Source organism: Rhinopithecus roxellana, chromosome 8 (genome assembly GCF_007565055.1).
Source record: "Rhinopithecus roxellana isolate Shanxi Qingling chromosome 8, ASM756505v1, whole genome shotgun sequence".
Lineage (NCBI taxonomy): Eukaryota > Metazoa > Chordata > Mammalia > Primates > Cercopithecidae > Rhinopithecus > Rhinopithecus roxellana.
In genome coordinates, this window is record NC_044556.1 from 134,388,228 (window position 1) to 134,406,079 (window position 17,852).

General features: G+C 37.8%; 1 pseudogene across 1 annotated transcript; it reads left to right on the plus strand.

The window, feature by feature from the left end:
- Nucleotides 1-369: 369 nt before the first annotated feature.
- LOC104666811 lies at nt 370-898 on the plus strand (annotated as a pseudogene). Its single transcript, XR_748600.2, has one exon. The product of XR_748600.2 is annotated as a 60S ribosomal protein L12 pseudogene (transcript).
- The last annotated feature ends 16,954 nt before the right edge of the window (nt 899-17,852 follow it).

Here is a 17,852-nt window from a genome sequence, read left to right on the forward strand (position 1 = left end):
TAGTGATTGCCAGTGGCCAGGAGGAGTGGAGAATGGCAAGTGACTGCTTAATAGTACAAGATTTCCTTTGGGGTTAATGAAAATGTTGTAGAACAAGACAGTAATGTTTACACAACATTGTGAATGTCACTAATGATACATTTTATGTTATGTGTATTTTACCACAAAAAAATTAAGACAAATAGAGCTAAATGTTTGTAAAGTCAACAAAACATCACACTCCTGCCCCTCTATCCCCCCTCCCCTACCACCAATTTCTAACTAACACCCAGTTCTACAGTCCAAGGACTTCAATTTAAAAGTGATTTTTTTGCTCTCGGCTTTCGGCTCGGAGGAGGGTAAAGGTGCAACTTTCTTCGGTCGTCCGAATCCGGGTTCATCCGACACCAGCCAGCTCCACCATGCCACCGAAGTTCGACCCCAACGAGATCAAAGTCGTATACCTGAGGTGCACCGGAGGTGAAGTCGGTGCCACTTCTGCGCTGGCCCCCAAGATCGGCCCCCTGGGTCTGTCTCCAAAAAAGGTTGGTGATGACATTGCCAAGGCAACGGGTGACTGGAAGGGCCTGAGGATTACAGTGAAACTGACCATTCAGAACAGACAGGCCCAGATTGAGGTGGTGCCTTCTGCCTCTGCCCTGATCATCAAAGCCCTCAAGAACCACCAAGAGACAGAAAGAAACAGAAAAACATTAAACACAGTGGGAATATCACTTTTGATGAGATCATCAACATTGCTCAACAGATGTGGCACCGATCCTTAGCCAGAGAACTCTCTGGAACCATTAAAGAGATCCTGGGGACTGCCCAGTCTGTGGGCTGTAATGTTGATGGCTGCCACCCCCATGACATCATAGATGACATTAACAGTGGTGCTGTGGAATGCCCAGCCAGTTAAGCACAAAGGAAAGTATTTAAATAAAGGATCATTTGACAACTGGTGACAAATAAATAAATAAATAAAAGTGATTTTTTGATAACTAGTGATTTATCTATTTGCTGCATATTTCCAAATAACATACTAAATTGCATGTCTCAAAGACAGCAATTAACGTTCCCAAGACCACACAGCTGGTAAGTTTTGAAGCCATGATTTGAGTCCAAGTCCTTAACTCTAAATCTAAGGACTTTTAATAATAATAATAATAATACCAAGAAAAGCTAAACCTAATATAGCAGTTACTATGTATGGTAGGTGAATAGTTGCTTTCGGAGACATCCATGTCCTAGTCCCTAAAATCAGTGAATATATTATATTGGTTGGCTAAGAAGAATTAAGGTTGCAGATGGAATTAAGTTTGCTAAACAACTGACCTTAAAACAAAGAGGTTATCATGGATTTTCTGGGTGGCCCAATATAATCACCCAGTGGAAGAGGGGAAAAAAGTGGAAGAGGGAATAAGAAGGAAGAAGAGAATCAGAGGGAGAAATGACAACAGAAAAAACGGTACAGAGAGATGCAGTGTTGTTGGCTTTGAAGATGGAGGAAGGGGGCCATGAGCCAAGAGATATGAGTACCCTCAAGAAGCTGGGAGAAAAAGGAAATGGATTTCTCCCTAGAGCCTCCAGAAACGAGCAGCCCTGCCTGCTGTTCAGTTTTAACACTGTGAGACCTGTGAGGAACATCTGACCTACAGAACTGTGAAATAGTAAATTTATGTTGTTTATGCCTCTATGTTTCATATAATTTGCTACAGCAACAATAGAAAACTAATACACTGTATGTCAGGAATTGTTCTAAGTGCTTATACATATTAACTTATTTGATCTTTATAAAAAACTCTATGAGGTATGTATGTTATTATCCGATTTTTCTGATGAGGAAACTGAGGCACAGAAAATATTTGAACAGACACTTTACAGAAGACAGTGTCAATAGGCATATGAAAAAATGCTCAATATTAACGGTCAACAGGGAAATGCTACTTAAAATAATGAGATACTCTACAAATGCATTAGAGATTTTGAAATTAAAAAGACAATATCAAATATTGGCAAAGCTGTTGAAGAAATGGTGCTCTCACATATTATTGGTGTGGGGTAATATAAAAATCATTATGAAAACATTTTCACAATTTTTTGAAAAGGTAAACATATACTCATTGTAACACTCAGCATGCACGTGTAGTCCCAGCTACTAAGGAGGCCGAAGCAGAAGGATCACCTGAGCCCAGAAGTTCTGGGCTGTAGTGTGCTATGCTGATTGAGTATCCATATTGAGTTCAGCATTAATATGGTGACCTCCTGGAAGTAGACGGACCACTTACTAGGTTGCCTAAGGAGGGGTGAACCTGCCCAGGTCAGAAACGGAGCAGGTCAAAAGTCTTGTGCTGATCAGTAGTGGGACTGTACCTATGAATAGCCAAGGCACTCCAGCCTGGGCAACATAGTGAGACTTCGTCTTTAAAAAAGAAAAAAGAAAAACATCCGGCATTCTTACTCCTATGTATTTTTCAAAGAGAAATAAAAACATATGTTCACACAAAGACCTGTATAGAAAAGTTCTGAGCAACTTTATTCACAATAGTTCAAACTGGAAATAACCCAAAAGTCCATCAACATGTGAACATACAAACAAATTTTGGTATATTCATTAAATTAAATGATTCTTAAAAAGGAATATTGAAATAGGAAAAAAACAAGTGGATGAATCTCAAAAACATGGGTTCAGTGAAGCTGGGCGTGGTGGCTTACACCTGTAATCCCAGCACTTTGGGAGGCCAAGGCAGGAGAATCATTTGAGCCCAGGAGTTCAAGACCAGCCTTGACAACATAGAAAGCCCCTGTCTCTAAAAGAATACAAAAATTATCCAGGCATGGTAGCATGCAGCTGTCATCCCAGTTACTTCAGAGGCTGAGGCTGAGGATTGCTTGAGCCCAGGAGATTGAGGCTGCAGTGAGCCGAGATTGTGCCACTGCTGCACTCTAGCCTAGGTGACAGAGTAAGACCCTGTCTAAAAAATAAAAAATTTAAAAATTTAAAAAAAAAGCTAAGTGAAAGAAGTCGGACACAAAAGATATGCTGTTTAATTCCATTTAAAACTCTAGAAGAGACTAACCTAATCAATAGCAATAGCAGATAAATGTTTGCCTGGTTTGAGGGAAATTAACTGGAAAGTGGTACAAAGAAACATTTAGTGTGACAGAAATGTTAAACAGGTATAAAAATTTGTCAAAAGTCACAGAAATGAACTCTAAAAATGAGTACTTCTTACTACACATAAGTTATCTCTCAATAAAATTTATTTTCAAAAAATGTACCAAGTCACACAGCTAAAGTTATAGGTCTAGGATTTGAAACCAGGCAGTCCAACTCTAGTGTCTGTGTTGTCACCAGTAGATAGCTATCTATCCATGCTATCTGGGCACTGTAACAACCCCAATAATTGTCCCTAATTGTAAGGGTCAAAATTCTTTGACACTCCTCCCATCAAGATATTCGGGTCTAGTTCTCCTTCCTGTGAATCTTGCTGGTCTGTGACCACTTTGACCACTAGAGTGAAGTGGAAATGGAACTATTTCATTTCTAGGCCTCGCCTTTAAGAGACTAGCAGCTGGACACTGGTCTCTCAAAGCCCTGGGACGCCTTATAAGAACGCCCACTACCTTGCTTGAGCACCCACATGGAGAGGCTCTGAAACTTCATAGAGTAGGAGGGGGGCCAGCTGAGCCCAGCTTCCTGGCACCCTCCAAAAGACAACAAATATGTGAGTGAAAATGTCTTAGACCCTAGAGACCAGACCACTCACTGAATGGGTATTACTGAATTACCCCAGGCAACACCACAGTGGGCAGTAGAATTAGCCAGCTGAGCCCTGACTCAAATCCTGACCCACAGAATCACGAGATATAACAAGAAGGTAGTTGTTTTAAAACATTTCATTCTCAGGATACTTTGTTAGGCAGCAGTAGTTAACTAGAAAACTGAGCAAAGGGCATTCCCATTTCTGTTGCCACTGAGATATTTCAATTCTTCACGGTAAATTTTCTTTCTAGTATTCCAGATGTGATACCAGAATTGTCCCACTTAGGGGCTTAATAAAGGATGAACAGCTGAAATAATTATGGAGCCTGTTCTCACTAGTTACATCAAGTCTGTAAATAAACAGAAATGCCAATTCAGAACCACCAGCATCCTCTGCTCAGGCTACTGTATCTGGGCTACTGATATTTATTCACCACATTTAAGGTAAGGTATAGGCAACTCTCAGCACACTTAGTCCAAAAATTAAACGGCCTCAAGTTTTTGTGTAGCAGTCAGATATTTATATAATTCTTCTTATATGAAAGGCAACCTTTTCTGATATACCAAATCACCTACTGGATATCGGTAAGAAATTGGATGCATCAGAAAGAAGATATTTTCTGAAACGTTGGGCAATGTCTGACTTTAGCATCTGCGTTAATATGCTTCGGTAAATATAAAGTACTGATGCTTCACTTTATGGGGCTGGAACTCTGCTTAGTCACAAAATGCCAGCTGTCCCTGAGGCTCCAATTGCTTACTACTCAAGAATGGAGTCAATGTACAAAATAGAACTTGCGCAAACTGGCAGAGAAGCCCTTGATCGTACTGTAGATTCAAGAATTGTTGAGACTATACTAGTGCCTTTCAGATAAAAATGCTTCCATTTGCTATAATTTACAAAGTGTAGTCTCATAGAATCAAAGTTTTTAAAAATGTATTTGTTTATTGGTTGTTTATGACCCACTTATCTATAGTCTGATAAAACAGTGTCAAATGCTAATACTTAAATGATGTGCTAATACTATTAGTAATGCCAGATTATGTCACTCCCTGCATAAAACCCACTAATGGCCACTTATTGCAAGCTATTTACCATGGCCTCAAAATTCTGGCATAATCTCCCCACTGTCGACCTCCTTCGTCTGATATTGTCTTCCCCTTCACTATTCTCCAGCCACAGAAGGCCTTATTAGGCACTTATTTCGTGCCAGGCCCTGCGCCAAGTTCTTTAGATGCATTATCTGATTTAATATTCATAACAGCCCTGGGAAAGAGATAACATCATTGCCATTTCGTAGATAAATAGAGACCCAGAAATCATGTAACTTGGCCAAGGTGACATAAATACTGAGATTTGGAGCCAGTTATTTAACCTCTATATACTGATTCAACTTCCAAATGTGTAACTTCCCTGAATTCAGACTATATATCCAACTGTCCCTCTGATATCTCCACTTGAATGTGTAACAGACATATCAAACATAACCCGCTAAGTAAATCCAAATTAGAAGTTTTGGTTTCCCCTTTCATCCTCATCTTTCCAATCTAGGTCATTGGCACCACCCACTTGCCAAAGACAAAACTTCTGTATCATCTTTCATTGCTCTCCTGCCCCCATTTAATTTCTCAGCAGCTCTTGTCGTGTTTATCTTGAAAATATAACCAGTATCTGCCCACTGCTCTCCATCTCTGTTGTTGCTACCCTAATCTGGGCCATCTTCATCTCCCACGTGAGCTTTTGCAAGTCTCCTAATCAGCCTCCCTACTTCTCCCCCTTCATCACATGTGGCCTGGTGGTCTTTAGAAAGAGTTGTCACTCACTCCTTAAAACCTTCCAGTGATTTCTTCCCACAACATGGAGAATGACAGCCAAACTCCTGACCACAGCCTTCGCAATCATACTTGATCTGGCATCCCTGCCAGTTTTCAGCCTCTCATTGTTATTATTGCTGCTGTTGTATGGGAAGGGGAACCCAGAGGTAGAATCATGTCAGTCATATTCCTTAGTTCATGGAGCATTAGTATCTTTGATTCACATAAGATCCTTGTCTTGTATGTTGGTTGGTTACCTTGTTTATTTCCTTTTACCCAAATCCCCCACCTGCATTTGCTCACCTACTGTAAGCAGCCTACCATTTTGTTTGTAGGTGTTATTATAAATTGTATATTGATGTTTTCTATATTTTTAATTTATATACATGATATTGTGTAATAAATCACATTTTGCTTTTTACTGTTTACACATGGTATCATGAAGATCCACCTATGTAGCATTTTTCATCTAGTCCATGTCTTTTCACTGCCGCATAGTACTGTCTGGTGCATCCACTGCCTTTTGACAATTCCTTCTTTGGGATGGACACCAGTTTATATTGGCTCCCACTCACAAACAGCAAACATCCCATTATTGTAGTCGTGTGAGAAATATTTTGCAACATTTATCAGTGGGAATGCTGGGTAATCTTGTGTATTTAATCTGAAAATGTACTGTCAAATGGCTCTCCAGAAGGCCGACAGCCTATGTTCTTACCAGTAGTGCATAAGGGAGCCAATATCTGCACCCCTCAATACAAATATCCAGGCAATTTGATCCAAGTGAACATTAGGCATTTTCCAACTTTCTGAGTTTTGTCACTTAAAGAGGTGGGATGTTTTTGATAAATAATGAATTTGAGCACCTTTTACGTGCCATAACTTAGGTTTCCTCTTCTGTAAATTGCCTGTTCATGGCTTTTGCCTATTTTTTCAACTAGTGTTACTTTTTCTTGCTGATTTTACAATAACTTCTTGTAAATGCTAGGGATAGGTCTCTTATTGATGTTAGACAGTGAAAATATTTTCTGCCAAACTATCATCTGTCTGTTAACTTTTTCCATGTTATTCTGTATTGAATAGCAACCATTTGATAAAATTGGATTCACCTACTTATTTTTATTTTATTTGTTCTTATGGTTTGTGCTCCTGAATTTTTTTATGAAGTCCTTTTTCACTACCAAAATGCAAATGATGAGGGTTTTGTATTTTTCCCTTTCTATAGTTGACCTCTTTTTTTCCCTTTTCATATTGCTTGGGAAACTGCCAATATTATTTTAACAGTAGCAGTGATAGTGAGCATCTTTTTTTTTTTTTTTTTATTCCCAACCTTAAAGGGACTGCACATTGAGTTTTTCCATAAGTATAGTTTTTCTTGTGGGTTTCCAGTATGCAGCTCTGCTATGTTACAGTCCCTTCAGTTCCTTCTATATTGGTAGGCTTATCCTAAATAGGTATTGACTTATTTATGTTTATCAAATGCTTTTTCTGCAACTGAGATCATTTATTTTTACATTAGGCGAGTGATGTGGTGAATTATGTGGCTAGATTTTTTGGTTAAACTGTTCTTTCATTCCAGGGATATAAAGGATAGCTAATCTCTTATTTAGGATTTTTTCTCTATGACCATAAGTAAAATATACCTATTATTTTCTTTCGTGTATGTTTTTTGTGTTCTTTCTATCTACTTATATGTCAAAATTACAATTGCTTCACAGAATGATCTGGGCAATTCATTTCCTGTGTTCTATAAATACTTCTATAAGATAGAAATTGATTGTTCCTTGAAATATTGGTAATACTAATGTGTAAAACCATCTGTGCCTGGGATTTCATGTGATGGCTTGTCTTTCAGATAACTTTTCAGTTAGTAATTATTGGTATTTCCTGGCCTATTTAAGTTCTCCATTTCTTCTTATGCCAATTTTGACACCTTCAATTTTCTAGGCATTTGTCTATTACATATAAGTTTTCAAATATTATAATTCTCTTTTATTATTTTTAAAAATCTTTGTTGAGGCTGATGTTATATCTGCTTTTTAATTTTGTGTTTTATTTTCATTATCTCTCGTATCTTTTATTAAGTAAACATTTTATTGAAATATAATATACACACAGAAAAATATGTATCATAGGTATATAGCTCTATGAATTTTTATGTGTCTCTGTGACATACATATCTACAAATAAAAATTATGGATCAAGCCTACATATGTGCACAAAAAGGCATACATAAAAATGATCACAGTGGCTGGGCGCGGTGGCTCAAGCCTGTAATCCCAGCACTTTGGGAGGCCGAGACGGGCGGATCACAAGGTCAGGAGATCCAGACCATCCTGGCTAACACGGTGAAACCCCGTCTTTACTAAAAACTACAAAAAACTAGCCGGGCGACGTGGCGGCGCCTGTAGTCCCAGCTACCCGGGAGGCTGAGACAGGAGAATGGCGTGAACCCGGGAGGTGGAGCTTGCAGTGAGCTGAGATCCGGCCACAGCACTCCAGCCTGGGTGACAGAGCGAGACTCCGTCTCAAAAAAAAAAAAAAAAAAAAAAAAAAAAGAAAATAAAGGCATTAGCAAAGAGATACAGGACAAATACTAAACAACAAACAAAAAAAGGAGTGGTCATATTAAAATTAGGCAAAGTGGAAAGTAAGATTAAAAGTACTCAAAGGACACAAGTGAGCATAATATGATGATAAAAAAGCACATTGTGAAGAAGTTGTAACAGTCATGAACTTGCTTAAACCAAACAGCACAGGAGCTAAATATACACAAAGCAAACCCATTAGGAAGCTATTTTACATTCAACTAAAGTGTGAGATGTCTGTATATTTCTTTCAAAATCAAAGAATACGGTACTGAAATAAAAATCAGGGGAAAAAGAGATTAAATAATATATCAAAAAATACAAAGTAATAAAATATTTAGAATAACTTTAGTACTTTTACTACTTTCCAACTTTGCCTAATGTTAATATTACCACTCCCTTTTCCCTTTTTGTTTGTTTTGGTGTTTGCCGTGTGTAAAATATACAATTTTCATATGACCATAAAATATGCATCAAAATCAATCATATATATATATACACACACACATGCACATAAACACATATGTGTATATACACATAGTAGACTTTATAAATTGAAGCTATAAAATAACCCGATTATGTTAAGAATAAATAATAAAATGTTGACCAAAAATAAAAAGCATTAGCTATTTAGAAACTAAGAAAGACATTTCCAAATAGCCATTAGATCAAGAAAATTTCAAAGCTAAAATTATAAACGCTATAGAAGCAAGTAAAAAGAACATTTCATAGATGAACTTGTGAGAGACAGCCAAAGATGTCCTCAGAGATCTGAAAAAATAGTCATAATGCCATTAGGATTTTAAATCTAAAAAATTAAAAGCCTGGACACCGTGGTAAAACCCAGTCTCTACAAAAAATACAAAAATTAGGCGGGTATGGTGGCCTATGCCTGTAATCCCAGCTCCTCAGGAGGCTGAGGTGAGAGGATCACTTGAGCCCAGGATGTTGTGACTGCAGTGAGCTGTGATTGCACCACTGCACTCCAGCCTGGGAGACAACACGGTACCCTGCCCCCCCCCCACCCCCCCATAAAAAAGCCAAAAAACAAAACAAAACAAACAAAAACCTAATTAATTAATTTAATTTAAATAAATAAATAAAAGGTGAAGAAACTTAGTACCTATCCAGTAAATTAATGAAAAATGGAAAGCTGCTTTAGGAAGAGAGAATTTATAGAAATAAAGTTTGAATTTAACTAAATGAGCAACAAAAATTAGTAGATGATAAATTAATCCAAATGCTGGTATTTCAAAGGACCCAATAAAATGCATAACTTGTCACAAACTTACTTAAGGAGATAAAAGAAAAAGTAAAAATGTAGAGTATCAGGAGTGAGAAAAGCGACAAACTACAATACAGTAGAATTTTTTTTTAATTACAAGATGGAATTATATGCAACTCCATGGCAACAAATTTGCAAATCTAGAAGAAATTAGTAATTTCTTAGTAAAATGTGATTGACCAAAATCAACCCAAGAAAAAAACATGAAAAACTTTGAAAAACTTTGAATAAGCCAATTACCACAGAAGACACTAGAAAGGTTAAAAAGACCTTTCACTAAAAATGTTACCTACTTGCTTCATCGCTGAAATCTAACCTTTGAAGAACAGCTAGTTCCTATGTTATTCTAATGATTCTAAGTCAGAAAAAAATGAAGAAGCTCTTGATTCATTTTATAAAACCTGTACAACTTTAATACAAAAACAGTTGTATTAAACTTTTTAAAGAAAGTACAGAAACAGGTAACTGTAATTTCATTTATGTGTTTGGATACAACAATTGTTTTTTAAAATTAGCAAATGGAAACTGGCATGGTAACAAAAGAAATTAATTCATTAAATAATTTTTGGCAGCCACTCAAATACATATTGAATAAATCAATGAAAGAATAAACATTTGTCTTTAAAAACAGCATGAATAATTAGGATTTATTCAAAGAATGCAGAGGTGAGTTTACATTAGGAAGTCTATCCAGGTAATTCATTAGGACAATGAAAGAAAAATATGTGATATATCAAAAGTATTGAAAGGCTATATAAGAAACTCAGTAATCATTCTTGTGACACTCCAGGTAGGGGGTGAAACTTCCTGAAGAACTGCATGAGAAGCTTGGCAAATATTCTCCTCAAAGAGCGATGATAAAACTAGAGAAAATTGTCCAACAACCATTTCAAACTCTAAAAATTAAGCAAAGCATGCAACAAGTTGAAGGGCATTATTTACTCCTGGTTTATCTCTTGCTGTGAAATCCCTATTGCCTGATATTAACGTAGCCAGTTCAGCATCCTTTAGATTACTATTTTTTATCTTTTTACTTTTAACCTATTCATATCTTTATATGTAAGGTGGGTTTATTATATAAACATTTTCTGACATTTACATGTAGTGCAATTATAAATATGGTTAGGTTTAAATATATCTTTTTGCTATTTGTTTTCTATTTCATTTCATCTCTCCTTTGTTCTTTTTTTCTTACTTTTCTTAAAAAAATTTTTTTATAATTCCATTTATTCACTATTGGCTTACTAAATATTTCTCTTTTTCTTTTGTAGTTATTGCTCTGTGATTTATAACATACAATTGAATTGTCCCTTGGTGTCTATGGGGGATTGGTTCCAGAACCCCCTACAGATACCAAAATTCATGGATGCTCAAGTTCCTTATATAAAATAGTATATTATTGGCATATAATATTGGCACACATCCTCCCATATACTTTAAATTATGTCTAGATTACGTGTAATAGCTACTACAGGGTAAATGCTATGTAAACAGATGTTATACTGTATTGTTCAGGGAATTATAACAAGAAAAAAAGATCTGTACATGCTCAGTACAGATGCAACCATCCATTTTTTTTCAAATACTTTCAATTCACAGTTGGTTGAATCCATGGATGCAGAACGCACTGATAGGGAGGGCCAACTGTATATCCATTTTATCACAGTCTACCTTCGAACAGTTTTATAACACTTCCCATATATTTTAAGAACCTTACAATGGTGTTCTCCCATTTCTATCCTCCCATCCTTTGTGCTATTGTTGTCACCTGTTTTAGTTCTACATGTTGTAAACATAACAATACAAGATTATTATACTTTTCCTTAAACAATTATCTTTTGAAGAGACTTTAAAAGTGAGGAAAATCTATCTGCTTACCTACATATTTACTATTTTCAGCAATCTCTATTCTTTAGTGTAGATCCAAATTTCTTTTAGTATCACATTCCTTCTGCCTGAGGAACTTCTTTTAACTTTTTTTTTTTTTTTTTTTTTTTTTTTTTTTTGTAGCATAGGACTGCTGGCAATAAATTCTCTCAGTTTTGTTTCCCTTTTTAAAAAGTCTCTCTTTAGCCTACATTTTGAAAGATACTTTTGTAGGTTGTAGACTTCCAGGATGATGCTTATTTTCTTTCATATTTTAAAGACTTCACTTCATTACCTTCTGACTTCGACAGGAAGTCTGCTGCCTGCCTTTTCTGTTGTTCTTCTTCTCTATATGTTGTGGCCTCATACTCTGCACTTGCTTTCTTTTTCTTTTTTAAAAATTATTATTATTATTTTTATTATACTTTAAGTTCTAGGGTACATGTGCACAACGTGCAGGTTTGTTACATATGTATATATGTGTCATGCTGGTGTGCTGCACCCATTAACTCGTCATTTACATTAGGTATATCTCCTAATGCTATCCCTCCTCCCTCTCCCTACCCCATGACAGGCCCTGGTGTGTGATGTTCCCCATCCTGTGTCCAAGTGTTCAAATGGTTCAATTCCCACCTATGAGTGAGAACATGCGGTGTTTGCTTTTCTGTCCTTGTGTTTGCTCAGAATGATGGTTTCCAGCTTCATCCATGTCCCTGCAAAGGACATGAACTCTTCCTTTCTTATGGCTGCATAGTATTCCATGGTGTATATGTACCACATTTTCTTAATCCAGTCTATCATTGATGGACATTTGGGTTGGTTCCAAGTCTTTGCTATTGTGAATAGTGCCACTATAAACACATGTGTGCATGTGTCTTTATAGCAGCATGATTTATAATCCTTTGGGTATATAACCAGTAATGGGATGGCTGGGTCAAATGGTATTTCTAGTTCTAGATCCTTGAGGAATCACCACACTGTCTTCCACAATGGTTGAACTAGTTTACAGTACCCCCAACAGTGTAAAAGTGTTCCTATTTCTCCACATCCTCTCCAGCACCTGTTGTTTCCTGACTTCTTAATAATCACCATTCTAACTAGTGTGAGATGGTATCTCATTGTGGTTTTGATTTGCATTTCTCTGATGGCCAGTGATGATGAGCATTTTTTCATGTGTCTTTTGGCTGCATAAATGTCTTCTTTTGAGAAGTATCTGTTCACATCCTTTGCCCACTTTTTGATGGGGTCGTTTGATTTTTTTCTTATAAGTTTGTTTAAGTTCTTTGTAGATTCTGGATATTAGCCTTTTGTCAGATGGGTAGATTCAAATCTGACAAAAACAAGCAATGGGGAAAGGATTCCCTATTTAACAAATGCTGCTGGGAAAACTGGCTAGCCATATGTAGAAAACTGAAACTGGATCCCTTCCTTACACCTTATACAAAAATTAATTCAAGATGCATTAAAGACTTAAATGTTAGACCTAAAACCACAAGAACCCTAGAAGAAAACCTAGGCAATACCATTCAGGACATAGGTATGGGCAAGGACTTCATGTCTAAAACACCAAAAGCAAAGGCAACGAAAGTCAAAATTGACAAATGGGATCTAATTAAACTAAAGAGCTTCTGCACAGCAAAAGAAACTACCATCAGAGTGAACAGGCAACCTACGGAATGGGAGAAAATTTTTGCAATTTACACTTGCTTTTAAGATTTTCTACTTATCACTGGTTTCCAGCAATTTGATTATGATGTGTCTTGGTGTGGTATTCTTTACTTCTTTTGTTTGTGGTTTGTTAGGATTGTTGTATTGCAAGTTTAGAGTATTCATCATTTAGACATTTTCCAGCCATTATTTCTTGAATTTTTTTTCTCTCTCCTTCCACCTGCCAGGGCTCACATTACACATATGTTAGACTTCTTGATATCGTCTCACAACACTGATATCCTGTTCCTTATTTCCCCAGGTTTCCCCCCTTTTGTATTTTATTTTACTTAGTTTCTAATGTGATGTCTTCAAAGATCACTGATATTTTTTCTGTGGTGTCTAAGCTGCTATTCATCCCAGTCAGTATAACTTTCTTTCAGATATTACATTGAGAAAAATAAAATAGGGAAGGGAAATAGAACCCAGGTGAGTGGGATGGACATTTTAAATCAGGCCATTAAGAAAAGAGTTCAGTACTGATAGGATAAAACTTGAGCAAAAACCTGAAAAAGGTCAAGTGAAGATATTCAGGTCTTCATCATTCTCCAAAGTTGTTTCTATGACACCTTCAGCACATTTCTCCTTTCTATTCAGTGTCTTCCTTCCTTCTAGTGTAGCAAGGACAGCCCTCTGTTGTCTTCTGTAGGTTCCTTTTTGTCTCAAATCCTCCTTAACTATATTCTTTCACATTTTTTTCTATTTGTCTGTATCCTGTCTTCCTTTCCCTTATTATGGATTCCTTTTGTGGCTTCTCTTGTGGCTTCTGTATCTACAATGGTTTCGTTTTCCTCGCCCATTCTTTCCAAAGCCATGTCTGCTCACTTGTCATCTCCTTTAATAGTTTTTCACCTTATATTTGAACACCATTATTTCCTCTTTAATTTCTTATTTGTAGGGACCATGTCCTCCTTAACTTATTTGATATCAGAAGGGAAACACAGCTACTGCAGCATGTTTCTGTTTTGTGAATATTTTTTATCTGAGTTTTGCTCACTATATACCTTTTTCTTTATGCCTGCTTTTGATTACTACTCAACTCTGAATGGGGCCAGGGCTTTTCTGCAGCAGTTATTTATAAAAGGTTGTGTGGGAAGGCTCCATGAAGTGAGTAGAGACAGAAAGCAGCCTGGGTTTAGGACTTTCTCAAATCTTCTTACCAAATGCATGTCTCAAATTCTATATTCTGGAGCCCCCTTTGGGATAAGCAGAAAGTCCACTTGTCTCCTGTATGCCATGGTTTTCTTTAATTTAATGATGACTACTACTGATTATTTTTCTTTCTCAATTATCATCAGCACTAAACTAATTGTCACTTGCGTTCTCTCATCTACTCTGTCCAACTGACACCCCGTTCTTCCAGAAATGGCAGGTCTAATCAGATGATCATCCAGCCCTCCTCTCCTGCTGCTCTAGGGTGTTAAGCCAGGCTTGGTATACTCCCACACCAATCTCCACACCCCACAGACCTACCAATACAAGTCAGCAAACAATGGTTGGCCCTCAGTATAGGCAACCACTCTAAGGAAATCTGTGTGCCCCTCCAGGAACTGTTAAGGTATATGTTAAGATATGTGTCCACTCATGCTCTGCTTCCTGTGTTTGGTCCACGTATTACTACATTTGATAGCACTCTTCATGAACTATCATTCCCTGGCATCGCGCCTTCCTTATTTCATTTTCTGTGGTTCGTTATTGTTTTGTTACTACTGGTTTGACAGAGAAGAGTGGAACAAAAAAAGCTTCTTTCCTATCTTTAATTGGAAGTCTCTGTTTTAATTTAATTCAATTCAAAAATATTTATTGAATGGGCATGAAAAATAAGGTTCCGTGATTAGTGCTGGGGAGAGGGAAAAGATGAGAGTAAAAATCTTATGGCAAATATTTAAAGAACACAAGGAATCCCATTGTACTGGAACACAAAGAGAAGGAAAGAAATCTTTACCTATCTCTATAGTGGCAATAAGAGTGTTTTGTTGTTTCAGCAGAAAAGTCTTTGCAACTTTGCCTTAAGTGAAATAGTCCTATTTATGTCCTGGGAACCCTCAGGACCATCCTAATAATAGCACTGCTTGGAAGTATTAATAAATGATGCTGAACTATCCAAAAAATTATGGTAACTAATATTCAGCATGTTTTTTGGTAGGTACTTTCATGCAGACCCATGTGGGTCACTTAACAAAATAGAATTTCCTTTTTTTTTTAAAGACCAAATATAGAATAAGCAGTTATCTGGAGTAACTCCTTGCCTAGCTGAGCAGGTAGCTGTGTCCTGCAGACTTAAAGTAATTGTACTGTGGCAATTAAGCAAAAGGAAGGAAGGGAAGGAGGGAGGGAGGGAAGGAGGGAGGGAGGGAGGGAGGGAAAGAGAGAGAGAGAGAGGGAGGGAGAGGGAGGGAGGGAGGGAGGGAAGGAAGGAGGAAGGAAGGAAGGAAGGAAGGAAGGAAGGAAGGGAAGAGAGGGAGAAAAGGAAGGAAGGAAGGGGAGAGAAAGAAAGAAGAAAAGAAATAAGAAAGAAAGAAAAAGAAAGAAAGAGAAAGAAAGAGAGAAAGAAAGCGGAAGGGAAGGGAAGGGGACATTGTGTCTCTTCAGGAGGCCAGGCAGAGAACAAAAAATAAATAAAACTAAGGGCTCTAGGGTCCCTAATGATGCAATAGGCAGGGAAATAAATTTAAATACAACTAAGCAGAAAGGAGAAGTAGTGGCCACTTTTTATTTTCCTTAAATCTAGGGATATTGGCACCAAAAATTAAACTTCAATAATTTATGAGGTTAAAGTGCTTCTGCCTTCTGCCCTAAACCATGAAAAAAGGTCTTCACCCCAAGGAAGCAACATGTGACTCTCAAAGCATGTACTCTCTCATTTGCTGCTGACCTCGCTGCCCATCCCCTTTCCCCTGACTCCTCTGTGTGTCCTCAAGGGCCATATTTTATTCAGTGTCTTCTCCCCTCTGGGTTCTAGGTAGAGGCCAATGTGACTCTGACCTGCTATTTCTAAAACGGAGCTTGCAAAGTGAACAGTGGGCTCTTCTCCTCTTTCTGAGTCTTCTGGGATGTCCTACAGATGCACTAGCTATGGAGCCCTTTAGTTGGGGAAGGGACCTGGGATGAAAAAGCTTAAGAACTGCTGGTCTAACATCAGACTTTGGCTTTCAGAAACATTAGTATATGTCCCGAGTCAAATTGGTGATGGACGGCTCTGGATTGAAAGTAACTATATATGAACATATTCTTAGAAAATATGTTTTATTGATTTAGCAATAAGAATCAGATGGATCCTATTAGGAGCCATGGAAGGGAGAAAATGGACTGTTATGGACCTGAGACCTCTGGGGAAATGGTTTTCTAAAATATGGTCATCACTGGGGGATTTGTTAGAATTGCAGATTCTCAGGCCTCTCCATAGACTTAGTGGACCAAACATTTTGAGGGTGAGGGCCCAACAACTGTGTTTAACAAGCCCTCCCGGTGATTCTGATGTGTGTTAAAGTTTAAGAACCAGTGTACAAGGGGAAGAAAATAACTCAAGGCATAGATCAGTGCGTCTCAAATTTTGTGTTGCCTCAGAATCCCCTGGAAAGCTTATTGAAACAAAGATCACTAGATCCCACTCTGTGAATGTCTGATTCAGTAGAGCTGGGGTGGGCAGAATTTGCATTCCTAACAAGTTCCTAGGTGGTGCTGATCCTGCTGGCCCCGGAACCACACTTGGAGAACCACCAGTCTTCATAAAAGATTTAGGCAAGTAGAAAACTTCCCTGGCTCCAGACTAGAAAAGGGTTTTCTGGTCTAAGGGGTTGGAAGGCAGGGGAGGAGGAGAAGTAATAACTACATAGACATGGCAGTAATTTATATAGAAAAATGTTCTTCTTCCTTCGGGCTCTAGGGAGACAGCAAAGCAGTAAGATTGTTGCTTTAGGCAGTCAGGGTTTTAGAATCACTCATTGACTTTCCTACTCTCCAGGTGTGGGAATGGTTGGAAGGTAGGGGTACGCTGTCCAGAATAGGCCAGGTGAACAATCTTCAAAGTGGCCTGCATGAACCAGTGCCCAATCATGATGATGACATGTCCGTTGATACCTGAATGAAGAGATAAATTCATAGAAAATATTCTCCTCCTCACACCAAACCCCCTGAAAATGTAGCATGGGGAAGCATCCAGAACTCAACCATGAACTGAGGGAAAGTGGAGAAACCAAGATGGTGCATTTGAAAGGAGGCTATGTTGTTAGCACCTTTCATAGGCTCTTTGGAATAATGTGAAAAACAAAAATTTTGAAATTTTATTTCAGTAATTCTTAGGAAACACAAGTGAAGTACAGTGCCTCATGATAGGGTTACCCTCCAAGCGTGGACCTGAAATGGTCACCTCAGGTGCCCTACCAAAGCAATTGCCCTGATGGGGGCATCAAATAGAAATTGAGTCATAGCCAGGAATGGTGGTGAGCACCTGTAGTCCCAGCTACTCGGTAGGCTGAGGCAGGAGGATTGCTTGAGGTCAGGAGTTCTGGGCTGCAGTGTGCTATGCCGACTGGGTGTCTGCACTAAGTTCAGCATCAATATGGTGACCTCCAGGAGAAGAGGACCACTAGGTTGCTTAAGGATGAGTGAACTGGACCAGGTCAGAAATGGAGCAGATCATGGCAACATAGCAAGACATTGTGTCTAAAATAAATGAAAATAAATAAATAGAAATTGAGTCATAAAACATAAAATGACTAATTTTGAAGAAACAATTGGTAAAACTCAAATGGAGGGACATTCTTTCAAACAACTGGCCTATGCATTCAAATATATATATATGGTAAACAAATGTATATTCTGTAAACAAATTATTTACCAAAAA